The sequence below is a fragment of the Cervus canadensis genome, chromosome X, assembly GCF_019320065.1.
Source record: "Cervus canadensis isolate Bull #8, Minnesota chromosome X, ASM1932006v1, whole genome shotgun sequence".
Lineage (NCBI taxonomy): Eukaryota > Metazoa > Chordata > Mammalia > Artiodactyla > Cervidae > Cervus > Cervus canadensis.
This window is the reverse complement of record NC_057419.1, coordinates 96,932,293-96,947,840: the sequence shown is the minus strand read 5'-3', so window position 1 is coordinate 96,947,840 and position 15,548 is coordinate 96,932,293. Positions and strand designations below refer to the sequence as shown.

General features: G+C 45.1%; 1 protein-coding gene across 1 annotated transcript in view; it reads left to right on the top strand.

The window, feature by feature from the left end:
* The first annotated feature begins 1,154 nt into the window (after window positions 1-1,154).
* IL1RAPL2 (interleukin 1 receptor accessory protein like 2) overlaps window positions 1,155-15,548 on the top strand; it is a 1,253,914-nt gene continuing 1,239,520 nt past the window's right edge. Inside the window, exon 1 of the mRNA XM_043459580.1 lies at window positions 1,155-1,374. The gene's annotated coding sequence lies outside the window, so the exon portion shown is untranslated. The remainder of the gene's footprint in view (window positions 1,375-15,548) is intronic.

The window sequence follows — 15,548 nt, the reverse complement described above, 5'->3', positions numbered from 1 at the left end:
CCCAGAGACTTAAGGATCTCTAACGTGGGAGGGGTGGAAAAGAGGAGTCCTCTCTGGTACTCAGAAACTCACATTATGAATACAATTAGGCGGCATGCGTCTTTAATAACACTAGGTTCTGGCCTGGGGGGAACCAAACAGGTGAACTCCTGGTTGAACTAGATACCTGCTCAACGGGTGGAACTGGGGATCAGGATAGTTGACAAACTTTGCTTAGCGGTTTTCCCTGCCTTCACTCACTGGGTTCCTCGCTCGGCCTAACCCTTTAGGCTGGCGTACTCCGGTAAAGACGCTAGACGGCGCTGCTGGGACGCACTTTCTTTCTCCCGGGAAAGGTAAGAGGGAAGTGCTTCTCTCTCTCTCTCTCTCTCTCTCTCTCTCTCTAACCAGGGGATGCGGGAACTCGGGGTTGGAATCCAAAGGGGTGTGGAAGAGGAGGAGGAGCAGCAGTAACCCTTTTCCGTGACGCGCCGGAGCTATCATCTCTAATCCCCACCTCCTCCCTGGTGTAATCAGTCAGCCCGCAGGCACCAAACTGTTAGCGACTGAGACGCAGCCGTAGGTGATTTCCACTACCCTCCTACCCCCGCTCTAGGCAAATTCTGGAGGCGGCAGCCGCGGTGGCAGGATGTGAGGCAAGCCTGGAGCGCACTTCCCGAGTACCGCTCCTTCTTCCTTCTTCCGAGCTAGGGGAGATAATATAGGCTTTTGCTCACTGGCTGGAGAAGGTTCCCAGACAAGGTTGGAGCCGCGAACCGGCAGGAGAGAGGCGGGCAGGCAGAGTTCACACCTGCTGCCTGCACTGCCGCCAGGGCTATAGGACCTCTGGGGCATGCGTGCCTCGTGAGGGGTGTAGGGGCCACGGGCCGACGCGCCGGCTTCCCGCCGTGCACCATTTGGCCAAGACAAGCAAAGTCTTGGAGAAGGAAGAGGCTGAGAGGCAGGAGACTTAGAAGACTCTGGCCGCGGAGCCAAGAGGAGGCACCTGGTTTCCAGCATAGCGGCTCAGTGATTTAGGAGCCCTCTTTAAACCTCTCCCTGGTCAGCTCCCCCTAAAGTCCACAGAAGCGCTGTTGAACTCTAGAAATCTTCCCTGGGCGGGGAGAAGTTTTCTAGCATCCTCTTTGGCTAGGACCGGGAGTTGGAGAAAACGGGCGGGGCTGCCCTGTCTGGCTGCTCTGGAAGCCACCGTCTTCCCTACGCCTCCTCCGGGCCCCTCGCCTTCGGGCAGCCTCCCTTGTCGCCTGGGAAGCTTGAGTCTGGGCTCTCCGCAACTCAGTTCTCCGTCTCATCCTGGACCGCGATCGTCCAGACATGGAACGGCACGCTTGAGCCCCGCTGGACGCCCCCGGCTGTTTTGCAAGACTCAGACAGGTAATGTCCATTTTCACAATCAGACAGTTGGCTGGTGAGGGCCGGGGGAGAATGTGCAGGTGACCTCAGAGAGCAGGCCGGCTGAGGCCAACGGGGACTCTGCCTCTCCTGCATTTCTGGTCCCCGCGTCAGGCAACATTTGCTAGTTTCCTTTTCCCTCATTTATCCTTCTGAGAAAGTTTAGGGACCAGAGCTCCCAGGGCCAGGGACTCCTCGCTGAGGAGGAGCTGGAGCCCGCCTGCAGGTGCTGGCTAGCCTGTGAGTTACATTTCCCTTGCTGTATCTTTGTGGTCTCTGCGGCTGGAGCACTGGCTCTGTAGCCTGGAAGGCACTCTCCTACTGAGTGCTTCTTTCTGACTCTACCAACAGTTGTGCCAGAAGCCAGGAGAGCAATGGGCGAGGGGATGGGGCTGAAGGTGGCTCCTGAGAGGAGCAGTGAGGTGTTCCCCAGCAATACACTCCAGCTCCTGGGGATTCCCAGCGAGCCAGGGACAGCGGAGAGCTTTGGCGATCGGAGGGCAGAGAGGCCATCTCTGCCTGCCTACCTTGAGAACGTGAAGGGACCCCCAGCTCAGATCCTGGGGTGCCACATCTCCTGTCCCAGAGGAAACTCTGCTCCCCATTGAGCTGGTTTCTCGGGTTGAGTGACCGTCTCTGAACCATAGAAGAAGGGAAAGGAGCCACAAGCACTAAGCTGCACTTCTAACTCCTTGCAAAGGGACCCCAGAGAGGGAGAGGAGGGACAGCCATTACATGTGACCCGACTTGCCACCCTGGGTTTGCCATTGGAGCAACTAGCTTGATTTGTCACTATCAGACGTTTAAGAAAAAAATGCTTAAGCAGAGAGACCTGGCAAAGGAAGTGTTCATTATAAGAATTCTCCGTTCCAGTTCCAGGGTTTCCTCGTAGTTCCTGCGCCATCCCCCGAGGCGCCCCCACCTCCCCACCCCATCTGTATGACCCAGGGAATTTGCAGGAGGTGTCAGTAAACATATTTGTTTCCTCCATGCCTCCCACATAAGTTATGCCTGGGCTGGAGTGTTTAAAAAGTACCTCTTGGTCTGGAGAGAGAGAGAGAGAGAGAGAGAGAGAGAGAGAGAGAAAGAGTGTGTGTGTGTGTGTGTGTGTGTGTGTGTGTGTGTGTGTGTGTCTTTCAAGAAGGCTTTTTTTCCTGGGGGAAGCCAAATTATAGATTATTAAACATGCCACACAGCTGAGGGTCAGACCCCCAAGGAAGGAGAGAGAGAGGAATGGAAGGACTTTTCCCTGAAGTCTTGCAGGTTCAGCAGCCCTGTGCTGTTCAAGAAGGCTGCCTTGGTTACCGGGCCCCTGGGAGGGAAGAAGTTAAGTGTCCAGGACAGGTGTGGAAGACTGAGGTCCACTTCCCCACTGATGCTGCCAACCCTGGCGTGGTCTCTCCTTGAGGAGTCAGGGGCAGTGGTGCTCATTGGATTCTTTGCTACTGGCCTCCTTGCCAACAGGGTCTTCAGCTTCTGCCTGGTCTTATGGCTCAGGAGGCATTTTTTTCTCAGCATCACTTGCTTCCCCAAACAGGAATGAGGCAACTAACCTGTTGCCTAGGTTAGGGGCCTAGGGTGAGTGAAATTTCCAGATACACCTGAGCCAAGGTTGTAGTGGAAGTGTCTACCTGTGCCCACTCCATCCTTTGTACTCCTCCTGCACAGAGCAACCTGTTAGAGGGCCACTGCTATCCGACTGGGCTGCGCTATGGCTGGACCCGATGCAATGGCTCTGACTCTGAGCCACCTGCTCACCGTGTGAGCTCTCCAACTTGGGGGCTGCCTTGGGCTAGATAGCCTGCAATCACACACAGTTGAAGCAGATAATTTAAATAGAAAGTATTTAAATCCAGGTAAAATGTTGTGGCACCAAAGGTTCCTGGTTTGCCCACTCTAGCCCCAGCTGGTTGGCAGGAGGAGCACATGTTGACCAAAGATGTCCTGGTGAATGTGAGCCATGGCCATTTGTGTTTCTGTCTGATGGGTCAAGACCAGACCTTCAGAGTAGAAGGGCTAGGGACTTAAGCTGGTTTTGCAGTATGGCCTCTGTATCCCTCAATAATTTCTGGGTGGTCTTAACTCTGGTTGAGCAGTGGGGCCATTTTCCGTTTCTATGAGACTCCTAATGCCAGGATGTCTGGATGCAGAGGCTAAAGGTGCTGATCAGGTATGGGGAACTTAGGGGTGCTTCTTGACTGTAGTATTTACTGGCCAAATTGAGTCTGAGTCTTGATTTACCTATTCCTTTCCTGGGACACTGTTCTTTAATTGAATAGAACGTCCTTGTTTGCCAATAATTAGTGATAGAATCCGTACAGGTATATGCTACTTGGCAGAGTGTAATGGATGGCATGGCTACCTGGGGAATAGCCCAAATTACCCACTTGACATACGTCTCCACAGGTACAAAGAGCTGAAGTTTTATTTTTAAGAAGACATACTCTAAAGCAGCAGTCCCCAACATTTTTGGTGCCTCCTTGGTGTCAAGGAGGACAATTTTTCCATGGACTGGGGTGGTGGGGGCAGGGATGGTTTTGGGATGATTCAAGTTCATTACATTTATTGTACACTTGATTTCTAATCTAATATTGTCACTAATCTGGCAGAAGTGGTCCATGACCCAGAGGTTGGGAACTGGGGCTCTAAAGAGTTCACCCTTATAAGAAAGAAAAACTATTCCAGCTTTGTTTAAAACAAACTTTACTTTATCAATTGCGTTGGCATGCATAATTCATGGAAATGGCTCAGGGTAAAACATTTGCTGTTTGAGAAGAGGATAGGCTGAGAAAGTGAAATGAATTAAAATATGGTTGAAATGATCATACTTTGGTAAAACACAATTGTGTGTTTATATCTGTTCCTGAAAGGAAGTCAGTTCTGTGTACAACTTAATGGTCTGAGTAGATTCTGTGACAGGTTGCTGTAATAAGATGAAACTGAAAGAAAAAAAAAACTACATTTTCTCCCTTGGACTTGGATATTTCTTTGACTGTGGCAGTACTGATAGGAGCCAAAACTGTTAGAAGAATGCACATGTTGCCTTCTCCATTTGAAAAAATACTATAATCTCCTTGGTGAAAATGCCCTGTGACCCAAGTGGAAGAAATAAAAAAAAAAAAAAAAATCCCAAGTTTCAGCTATTTAGTAATAAGACCTAAAAGTAAGACAAATTACCACCCAGTCTCAAGATGTGGTCTAACAGGGCTTCTCAGGGCTGGTTTCTAGCCATAGCTAGTGGCCCACAACCCGTAACCCCTGAGGTTTGTCTCCTGAGCCTACACCAAGAAGCTGTGTTCAGAGCCAACTTGGTGGAGAAAGATAAATGTTGAATGTGCAATGTGTGCTTTAATTATCTTGAGCTAGGACTTGAAAATAAACTTCTTATGAAACTTTGACTCTAAGCTGTCATTGTCAAGGGATTCCAGAGTAAAACATGCCTGGCCAATATAAGGCCTGATTACCGCATGGGTCCATTTGGCCAAAGCCATCAATGAATTCAGACTTTTGGGGCTGGTTCACTTTGAGCTGCCTGCCAATGAGATCAGAGGCACTGGAGTGAGCCCATCATGGGCCAGTTTCTCTTGGGCATCCCCAGACACAGGTATTGCTCCAAATGTTTGATCAATCAACCTAAACACATATTCTCTGTGCCAAGGACTTTAGCTGCCTTCCTGCTTTCTTGTTCTTAAATCACCTCTTCATGTAGCTGTTCCTTGGCTTTTCTCCTGAGTTCCAACATACTTTACATCTTACTTTCTTTATTGTGTTACTGGGTGTTTTACTGGCATGTAAAATATATTCAAACACTAATTCTCACTCATCTGTGACTCCTATATGCCCTTCCATTCCTGTCTCTTGCATCTTGTTATATGCCTCAAGTTCTGCCTCTGAAATACCTTTTCTCTTCTATTACTGCTGCCTCTCCCTGACAAGTCCTCTAGATTCCTTTTCTTTTTCCCTCTCCTTGCTCTCTTCCCCCTGTTCTTCCTCACACCCACTCCTCAGCCCTTCCTCTGGGTCCCCCCTCCCCTGCCCCTTCCTCTCAGTCCTTTCTTTCTGAACCCCTCCCCTTGTGCTCGGTGCTCTTCCCTTTCCGCTTGGTCCCCCCTCCATCCTCCCTCTCTTTCTGCTGTTCCCCCCAACCCTTCCTTTAGGTTCCCTCAGCCCTTCCTCTCCTCCCCTTCCTCTTGATCCCCCATCCCCTCCTGCTCAGTCTCCCCTCCCCTTCCTCTCGGTTCCCCCATCCCTTTGATTTGATCCTGCCACCCTTCATCTCTATCCCCTTCTCTGCATCCCCACCCCTTCCACTCAGTCCTTCCACTGCATCCCCCACTGCTTCCACTCGATATGCCCACTTCCATCTGTTCCCCCCAACCCCTTCTGCTCAGTCCCCCCACCCTTTTCTCTCCGTCCCCATCCCCTTCTCTCCATCCCCCTTCATCCTTTCCACTCTGTCTCCCTTGCCATTTCAATCCATCCCTCCTTCCCCTTCTGTGCCCTCTTCCCCTCCATCGGTTCCCCCCACCCCCTTGCACTCACTTGGTCCCCCTATTCTTTCTCTCAGTCCCCATCCCCTTCTCTGCATCTTCTACCCTTTCCACTCAGCTCCCCTTCCCCTTTCAATAGTTCCCCCCTTCCCCTTGGTTCCTCCTACCCCTTCCTCTCCATCCCCCCAACCCTTCCTCTCCTTCCTTATCCCATTCTCTGCATCTCCCACCCCTTCCTCTCGGTCTTTTCTCTCCGTCCCCATCCCCTTCTTTGCATACTCCCTGCACTTTCCACTCAGTCCCTCCTTCCCCTTCTGCCCGATCCCTTCCAAGTCTGCCCGGTCCCCCACTCCCCTTCCATTTGGGTCCCCTTTCTCCTTTCAATCTTACCCACTTCTCCTTGGTTCCCCCCCATGGCTTGCAGTCGGTCCCCCATTCCCTTCCACTCTGTGCCCCCTCTCCATCCTCCCTCCCCTTCTGATGGTCCCCTCTCCCCTTCCTCTCAGTCCTTTCTCTGTTCCCCTCCCTTTCTCTGCATCCCCCACTCCTTCCTCTGGGACGCCCTCTCCATCCTCCCACCATTCCACTCAGAACCCTCCCCTTCCTCTCTGTTCCCCCACCCCTTTGGCTTGGTCCCCCAACCTGTCCTCTCTGTCTCCATCCCCTTCTCAGCATCCCCTGCCACTTCTGCTTAGTCCCACTTCCCATTTCAATCAGTCCCCCTTTCCCCTCCCACTTAGTCCCCCCACCCCTTCCTCTCTGTCCTTTTTCTTTGTCCCCTTCCTCTCTGCATCCCCCACTCTTTATGCTAGGTCCCCCCAAGCCCTTCGACTGGGTCCCCCCACCCCTTCTGCTCAGTCCTTTCTCTCTGTCCCCATCCTCTTTCTCTGCAACCCCCACCCCTTACCCTGGGGTCCCCACCCCTTATCTCTGTCCTTTCTCTCTGTCACCCACACCTTCTGCTAGGTACACACATCCCCTTCCATCGGTACCCCCCAACACCTTCCACTCAGTCTCCCCACCCTTTCTCTCTGTCCCCATCCCCTTCTCTGCATCTGCTGCCCCTTCCACTCAGGGTCCCCCTTCCCCTTTCAATCTTTCCTCCCTTGCCTTTGGTTACCTCAGTCCCTTGCAATCAGTCCCCCATTCCCCTTCCACTCAGTTCCCCCCTCCCCTTCCTCTCTGTCTTCCCCTCTCCATTCCCCCAGCCCACCCTTTACATTCCCCCATTCCCCACTCCGCTTCCACTCAGTACACTCCTTCTGCTCTTTCCCCCACCCCTTCCTCTCAGTCCTTTCTCTCAGGTCCTCTTCTCTGCATCCTGCCCCTTCCACTTAGTTCTCCCCTTCCCTTCCACTGTGTCCCCTCTCTCCATACACCTCCCCTTCCGTTTGGTTCCCCCATCCCTTTCCACTTTGTACCCCTCCTCCATCTGCTCTTCTGCTTGATTTCCTCACCGCACCCCTTTCTCTTGGTCTTTTCTCCCCATCTCTGCATCCCTGGCATGTTCCACTCAGTATTCCCCTTACACTTGGTCCCCCCCTTCCCCTCTGTTACCCCCCTCCCCTTCTGTTCGGTTCACCCCTCCCCTTCCACTCTGTTTCCCCCCATTCTGTTCAGTCCCCCCAACTCTTTCTCTTTGGTTCGGTTCCTTTCTCTCTATCCCCATCCCCTTCTCTGCATGCCCTGTCCTTTCCATTTGGTCTCCTTTTCCTTTTAAATCAGTCCCCCCTTCCCCTTCTGCCCTCTTTCCCCTTTCCCCTTTCAATCAGTCCCCCTTTCCCTTTCAATCATTCCCCTTTTCCCCTTGGTTCCGCCCTTCCTCTTGGTCCCCTGCTCCTTCCTCTCTGTCCCTGTCCCATTCTCTGCATCTCCCACCCTTTCCACTTGGTCCCCCTTTCTTCTTCCACTTGGCCCCCTTTCCCCTTCTGTTGAGTCTTCCACTCCCCTTCCGTCTGGTCCCCCACTCCCCCAACCCATCCTCTTGAACCCCCCACCCAATCTTTCCCCACCCCTTCTCTGCATCCCCCACCCCTGCCTCTCAGCCCCCCACCCGTTCCTCACTGTCCTTTCTCTCCATCCTCCCTCCTCTTTATCTAGGCCCCTCTTATCTGCTTCCTCTCTGTTCTCCCTCCTGTTCCTCTCTCCCCACCTTCCTCTATGTTTTTCATCTCCATCCCCCTAGCCCTCTCCATTTCTCCCTCGTGCCCTCCCCTTTCCCTGTGTCACCCCCTCCTGGTCCCCCCTCCTCCCTCTGCCTTTCCTCTCCATTCCCAGGCCCTTCCTTTTGCCCCCTCTCTTCCTATAACCTGACCTGCTCTTTCCATCCTCTCTTCCCTCCCTCATCCCGCCTTTGCCTCCTTTCCTGCTCCAGATTCCTGACCTGATCTGCTATAAAAACCTCTCATTATCTTTGCTCTGCTCTCCAATATATTCTGCATTTTAGAAGTAATCTTCCTGAAGAGCTTTAAATTGGTAGTTAAAAGTGTTGAATACATAGTGAGTGGTTTAAATGGTATGCATTGTTACCAAGTCACAAGGACTTTTCTGACATAGACATGAGCTTGAGTAAACTCTGGGAGTTGGTGATAGACAGGGAGGCCTGGCGTGCTACAGTCCATGGGGTCACAAAGAGTTGGACAAGACTGAGGAACTGAACTGAACTGATTAACTTCAATACTTTGTACTGTAACCTTAGAAAGTTCTAGACCCCAGTACTACATAAAGCTGCATAATGTGTTTTGCATGTACACAGTTCTTCACCACTGTTCATAATGTGACCAATTATTTGGTGGGAATTCAAATATCAGATTTGGTAGATTGAACTGGGTGAACTGTTATTCTAAACCCAGAGAATCTATGATTGTATAAATATCAAGGGACTCAAATAAGATAGATTATCCTATCAGTTTGCCTGATGAAATTATGCCTTTATAAAAAAAAAATTATTCTTAAGACTGTGTTGTAGAGTCTTCTGTGTTTTTGTTTGTTACTATGTATTCCTAAATAGGTTGCTTTGTTCTGGCTTATTTGGCTGTGTATCACTATGAGAATTATCTAGGTCACTATATTTTGTTATTGGAGGAGGAAGTGGCAACCAGTATTCTTGCCTGTGAAATCACATGGACAGAGAAGTCTGGCAGGCTACTGTCCATGTGGTCACAAAGAGTTGAACATGAATGAGCACACACAGCATATTTTGTTATGAATTTTTAGCATTTATATTGTGCATGTTTTATACTTTGTTAAATGCATTTCCCTTTCCTTATCTTGCTTAATGTTCAAAAGTAATCTTGTGAGGTGGATGATTCTTCCCATATTACAAATGCTAGAAAACAAGCATCCTTGGAGTGATTTCTCCAAGGTAATACATTTAAGTTGGAGAACTGTATTTAATTGATACCATAAATCTATTATTGCTCTGAGGTTCAGAGCTTAGATGATACTAGTCTAAAACAACTTCATTCTTTCTCTACTAGCTATAAAGCCAGGAGCAGATTCTTTGGACAGAATCTGAGGTCCTTTGAGATTTAACGTTGGCCTACCTAGTCAGCCTTATTTCTCACTACCTTGCTGCTCATATGATGATTTAGTGGAACCAAACCATTCACCATTGTGCAACATAACCTTTTATTATCCATAATTTATGGTTTTTCTTATGCCATTTGTTTATTGTGGACTGTCTTCTTCTGTCCCTCCCATCTCTAATTCTCTGCCTGTTGAGAATGAACTGTATTCAAGAAGCAGCAGCTTTAGTGTCACCTCTTCCATGTATCCGTCCCTAATTTCTCTAATGTTCCATAGCAAAAAGAATTTCTCTCTTCTTGGAACTCTCCTGACACCTTGTTGATTCTGCTTTTATGTTAGTTGCCTTGTTTTAAAGCCATTATTGTTACTTAGCACTTTATCACATCTACTGAAGTTTAAACTTGTAGGTTATCAAATCTGTCTCTTATTCTGCTGAGTGTCATGAATACAGGGGGGCATACATTACATATTTCATTGAGTTGTCATTGAGATTTCAACGTTAGCCTTAGTACTTCACTGAAAATCTCTGCCAAAATGATAGCTACAGGTTAAACAGGAAATTGCCAATTTTATTATCATCCTAATGCTACAACCAAACCAGTCAATCCTAATGGAAATCAACCCTGAATAATCACTAGAAGGACTAATGCTGAAGCTCAAATGCTTGGGCCATGTGATCCAAAGAGCCAACCCACTGGAAAAGACTCTGATGCTGGCAAAGATAGAGGACAGGAGGAGAAGGGGACAACAGAGGACAAGATGGTTGAATGGCATCGCTGACTCAGTGAATATGAATTTGAGCAAATTTAGGGAGATAGTGAAGGAGAGGGAAGTCTGGCATGCTACAGTTCATGGGGTTGCAAAGAGTTGAACATGACTCAGCAAATGAACAACAACAATAATGCTATTAAGCAGTATAATAGGGATGTTCCCTGCTTATTTAACTTATATGCAGAGTATATCATGAGAAACGCTGGGCTGGAAGAAGCACAAGCTGGAATTAAGATTGCCGGGAGAAATATCAATAACCTCAGATATGCAGATGACACCACCCTTATGGCAGAGAGTGAAGAAGAAGTATAAAAACCTCTTGATGAAAGTGAAAGAGGAGAGTGAAAAAGTTGGCTTAAAGCTTAACATTCAGAAAACTAAGATCATGGCATCTGATCCCATCACTTCATGGCAAATAAATGGGAGACAGTGGAAACAGTGTCAGACTTCATTTTTTGGGGGGCTCCAAAATCACTACGGATGGTGACTGCAGCCATGAAATTAAAAGACACTTACTCCTTGGAAGGAAAGTGATGACCAACCTAGATAGCATATTAAAAAACAGAGACATTACTTTGCCAACAAAGGTCCATCTGGTCAAGGCTATGGTTTTTCCAGTGGTCATGTATGGATGTGAGAGTTGGACTATGAAGAAAGCTGAGTGCCGAAAAATGGATGCTTTTGAACTATGGTTTTGGAGAAGACTCTTGAGAGTCCCTTGGACTGCAAGGAGATCCAACCAGTCCCTCCTAAAGGAGATCAGTCCTGGGTGTTCAAGGAAGGACTGATGCTGAAGCTGAAACTCCAATGCTTTGGCCACCTGATGCGAAGAGTTGACTCATTGGAAAAGACCCTGATGCTGGGAGGGATAGGGGGCAGGAGGAGAAGGGGCTGACAGAAGATTAGATGGCTGGATGGCATCACCAACTGGATGGACATGAGTTTGAGTAAGCTCCGGGAGTTTGTGATGGACAGGGAGGCCTGGCGTGCTGCGATTCATGGGGTTGCAAAGAGTCAGACACGACTGAGCAACGGAACTGAACTGAATTTTGAAAAAAAAAATAGTTCTTTTCTAGAAGTGCTATCTGATAAACATGTGATTATAGAAATTTAAAATGATTGCAATTAAATACAACTAAAAATTCAGTTCCTCAGTCACAGGAGTCATAGTTCAGGTTGTCCAAAGTCATGTGACTAATGATTCAGTTCAGTCACTCAGTCATATCTGACTCTTTGTGACCCCATGAACTGCAGCACGCCACACTTCCCTGTCCATCACCAACTCTTGGAGCTTGCTCAAACTCCTGTCCATCGAGTCAATGATGCCATCCAACCATCTCATCATCTGTCGTCCCCTTTTCCTCGTGCTTTCAGTCTTTCCCAGCATCAGTCTTTTCCAATGAGCCAGTTCTTTACATCAGGTCGCCAAAGTATTGGAGCTTCAGCTGCAGCACCAGTCCTTCCAATCTGTGTCTGTTTCTTTGGAAATAGTGAAATATTTCCAAGTACTCTGTGGATTTTAAGATGAGATAAAGAGGCGTTTCAAATCCATGGATTGGGAGAAAAGACAGGTTTTTCAATAAATGCACTTCAGACAACAGGGCTAGTTATTGGAGGGGAAGTTTAATAAAGCTACATCTATACTCACTATTTAAATAAAAGTCCCAGTTGTGTTTTTCTTTTCATACTAAAAAAAGTCCCAGTTGGGTCAAAACTTTAAGTGTAAAAAAAAATTAAACTATAAAGGGAAACATAGATGGACCTAGAGATTATCATACTAAGTGAAGTAAGCCAACACAGAGAAAGACAAATACCATATGATATTGCTTATAGGTGGAATTAAAAAAAGGATACAAATGAATGTGTATACAAAACAGAAATAGACCCACAGACGTAGGAAACAAACTTATGGTTACCAAAGGGGAAAGAGGGGAAATGATCAATTAGAAGTTGGGGGATAACATATACACACAACTGTATTTTGATATAAAATAGACAACTAATAAGGACCTCACGGGGGAACTATATTCAATATACAATTCAGGAACTATACTCAATATTTTGTTACTTAACATATATTTATAGTTTTGAAGTTAAATATTTTCTAATCACTTTATGAAGACTGATGATGCAAAGAAAATACTAATAAATTTTACCTTCAGAACAGCTCTATGGCCAAAAATATACTATAATCAAAATTGAAAAAACAGCAAACCAGGAAAAAAAATATCTGATATATAACAAATGTTAGATATTCTCAATATATAAAGATTCTACATGTCAAATATAAAGTAAATGTCTAACAGAAAAATGGTGAAAAGTTATGAAAAAATATTCATAAAAGAATACCAGTAGACAAACTCACTTTGAAAATAAAAACTAATAGTTTTCACCTATCAGATTAGAGAAGATTTATGGGATTAAGAGAACACAGTGCGGGGATATGGATGATCTAATGCACTGTTTAAACTCTTAGTATATTTTCAGAGGGTTATTTAACAATTTGTATAAAAATGTGAAATGTACATACCTTCTATAAGTTAATGATTTTACTAAAAATTTATTGTAAATACATAAATGCAAAAAATACAAGATACATACACAAAAAAGCTTAACATTTTTTCGTGTACTTTGTTTATAGTGGCAATGCTTTGGAAACAAGCTAACTGGCTATAATAGTGGATAGACTAGTTAAATTGGGATGATGTGAATTTAGCCAATTAGTATGTACAAATTAAAGATAATGTAGATGTACATTTATTTATATTTAAATATATTTGTATATAATTTAATATATATATAATATAATTTAATGAAAAAGATTACAAAGCAGCATAATTCAATTTCTGCTTATTTTTATGTATTTCTGTATAGCTACATGTGCATATAAACATGAAAACCTATAGAAAATTGTTCACCAAAATGTTAGTTATTGGTGGAGGGATTTTGGATTTTTCTTTAAAAAATGTTTGTTTTTAATTGTTTAGACTTACAATAATGACATATGTAATATTATGCAGATGCAGGTAAAATACTCAGTACAGAACACTCAAATACTTGCTGCATGGTGGCAGTTTATTATGCTTCTATCATTTACACAATAAGCTAGTCAAAGCTAGATGGCAAATTTCAGAAAGACTCAAATGATAAATGTGGGGAAAAGGAATGTATATAATAACTTGCATAAAACAAAATTGGAAAGAATTCCTAATAATAGAAAAAGTTAAGAAGAATCAATAGATCATTTTACTTTACATTGAAGATATATATGTGTAAAACATACAATAATAGCAGATAAATTGGGATGAAAATTGCAATATATGCCAGACAATGCCCTATTTTTACTCCAAAATACAACTTTTCATCTGCTAACCACACCCAAATAATTATGCTATTTGTATTTTTATTTTTGTACTACAAATGCATTGTCATCATTGTTAGTGTTTAGTTGCTAAGTTGTGTTCGACTCTTTTGTGACCCCATGGATTGTAGTCCACCAGGCTCCTCTGTCCATTGGATGCCCCAGGCAAGAATACTGGAGTGGGTTGCTCTTTCCTTCTCTAGGGGATCTTCCCAACACAGGGATTGAATCCACATCTCCAGCATTGCAGATGGATTCTTTACCACTGAGCCACCTGGAAAGCCCTATAAATGCTTGCCTAAAGTTATAGTATTTCACATCCCACTTCTGATAATGCCTGCATTATTTCTGGTGAGCTACAGATTGATGGGGAAAGGACCACACATTGTAATTTCCTGAGACAAGGAAAAAGTCTCATAAAATGGGAACAGGTGCAGCATATCTTAGCATGGACTTAATCTGGTCCCTAGTTCCCTATAGATTTACACCTGCCAGTGCCACTATTTGTACAGGGAACAGTCCTGTCAGACTCAAAAAATAGCAGATTTTTTCCCCCTGCAGCTTTAGTTTTTTATACTCATACTGTAGTCACCTTTCTGGGGAGAAAAAAAAAAAAGCTTGTATTAACAATCTTTGTATTTCTATTTAAGGAGTGTTTAGAACTAGTAGGCTCTACTGCTTCTTGAACCCTACTCACCATTAACAAGGCCAAATCTTTTACTGAGGAAAGAGCCAGATCAGTGCTGAGATCTCCCTGGACAAAATATCTGCCTTGAGCTTTCTAGGATACAAAAAACCCCCTAAAAATCCATTTCCCTGATGTCTACCCTCTAGTTCTTATTTGATATTTTTAGTGAGTGGTTCTGACACTGAGTTTGAACCAAGAACTATGACCTGACTCTCCTATATTACACACAGTAGTGATAGCTATCCTCTACTTGGGACTCCTTATATTCTGGGCATTGTTCTAAGTGTTATATATATAAAATCATTTTATCATAACCTGTCTCACTGGAAGGTAGGTAGCATTTTTATTTGTATTTTAAATAGAGAAAATGGAGACACAGAAGTTCAGTGATTTGCCTAAAAAGTCACAAAGCTATTGAGATGACTATTCTGGGATGAGAAAATAACCAGTTTTGCTCCTGAACCTGTGCATTTAAACATGATACAAAAGTATGTATATGCATATATGCTAAGATAGTATATTTTATTTTTCCTGCATGCTGTTGTAACAGGTCACTTTTAGTTCCTTTATTTAGCTTTCAAATTTTCTATAATTAGGATATGTTACTTCTATAATCACAAAGATGCATGATATTAAAAATTGAATCAGAGCTTCAGATTGAGCCATGGACATAGCCCTCTCAACTTTTTGATTTTGGTTTTCTGGACTTCCCTTATGGCTCAGCTGGTAAAGAATCTGCCTGCAATGTGGGAGACTTGGGTTCAATCCCTGGGTTGGGAAGATCCCCTGGAGAAGAGAAAGGCTACTGACTCCAGTATTCTGGCCTGGAGAATTCAGTGGACTGTATAGTTCTTGGGGTCGCAAAGAGTCAGACACAACTGAGAGACTTATACAGTAATCTAAGGCATTAGTACCGTGGTACATATTAATCAAAAAGTCCATGTATAACTTGAATGGTACTTAACAGTCTGCTGATAGGAAGATACCTGTATTTCGCAACTGAGATTATAAATCCCACTATAAGTGGGATCACCCCTGAAACTTTTGCTTTAAAGCTGAGAGTGTTTGATTCTCAAGTTGAGCCTAGTGAGAAGTCTTGCTGACTCCTTACTGATATTTCTTTGTCTCTCATCCAGCCTAAGTCTTGTCATATGTTCCTCTTGCTAGCCTGATCTAATTCTAGAATCATCTTGTCATTAAAACTGTTCAGAACTCCTCTCATTCTTGGATTAATTAATCATCAATTTCTGTGCCCTAATATCTATGGCTGAACTCTTCTAGAAGAATCACAACTTCATCAGGACCAGTGCATGGTCTA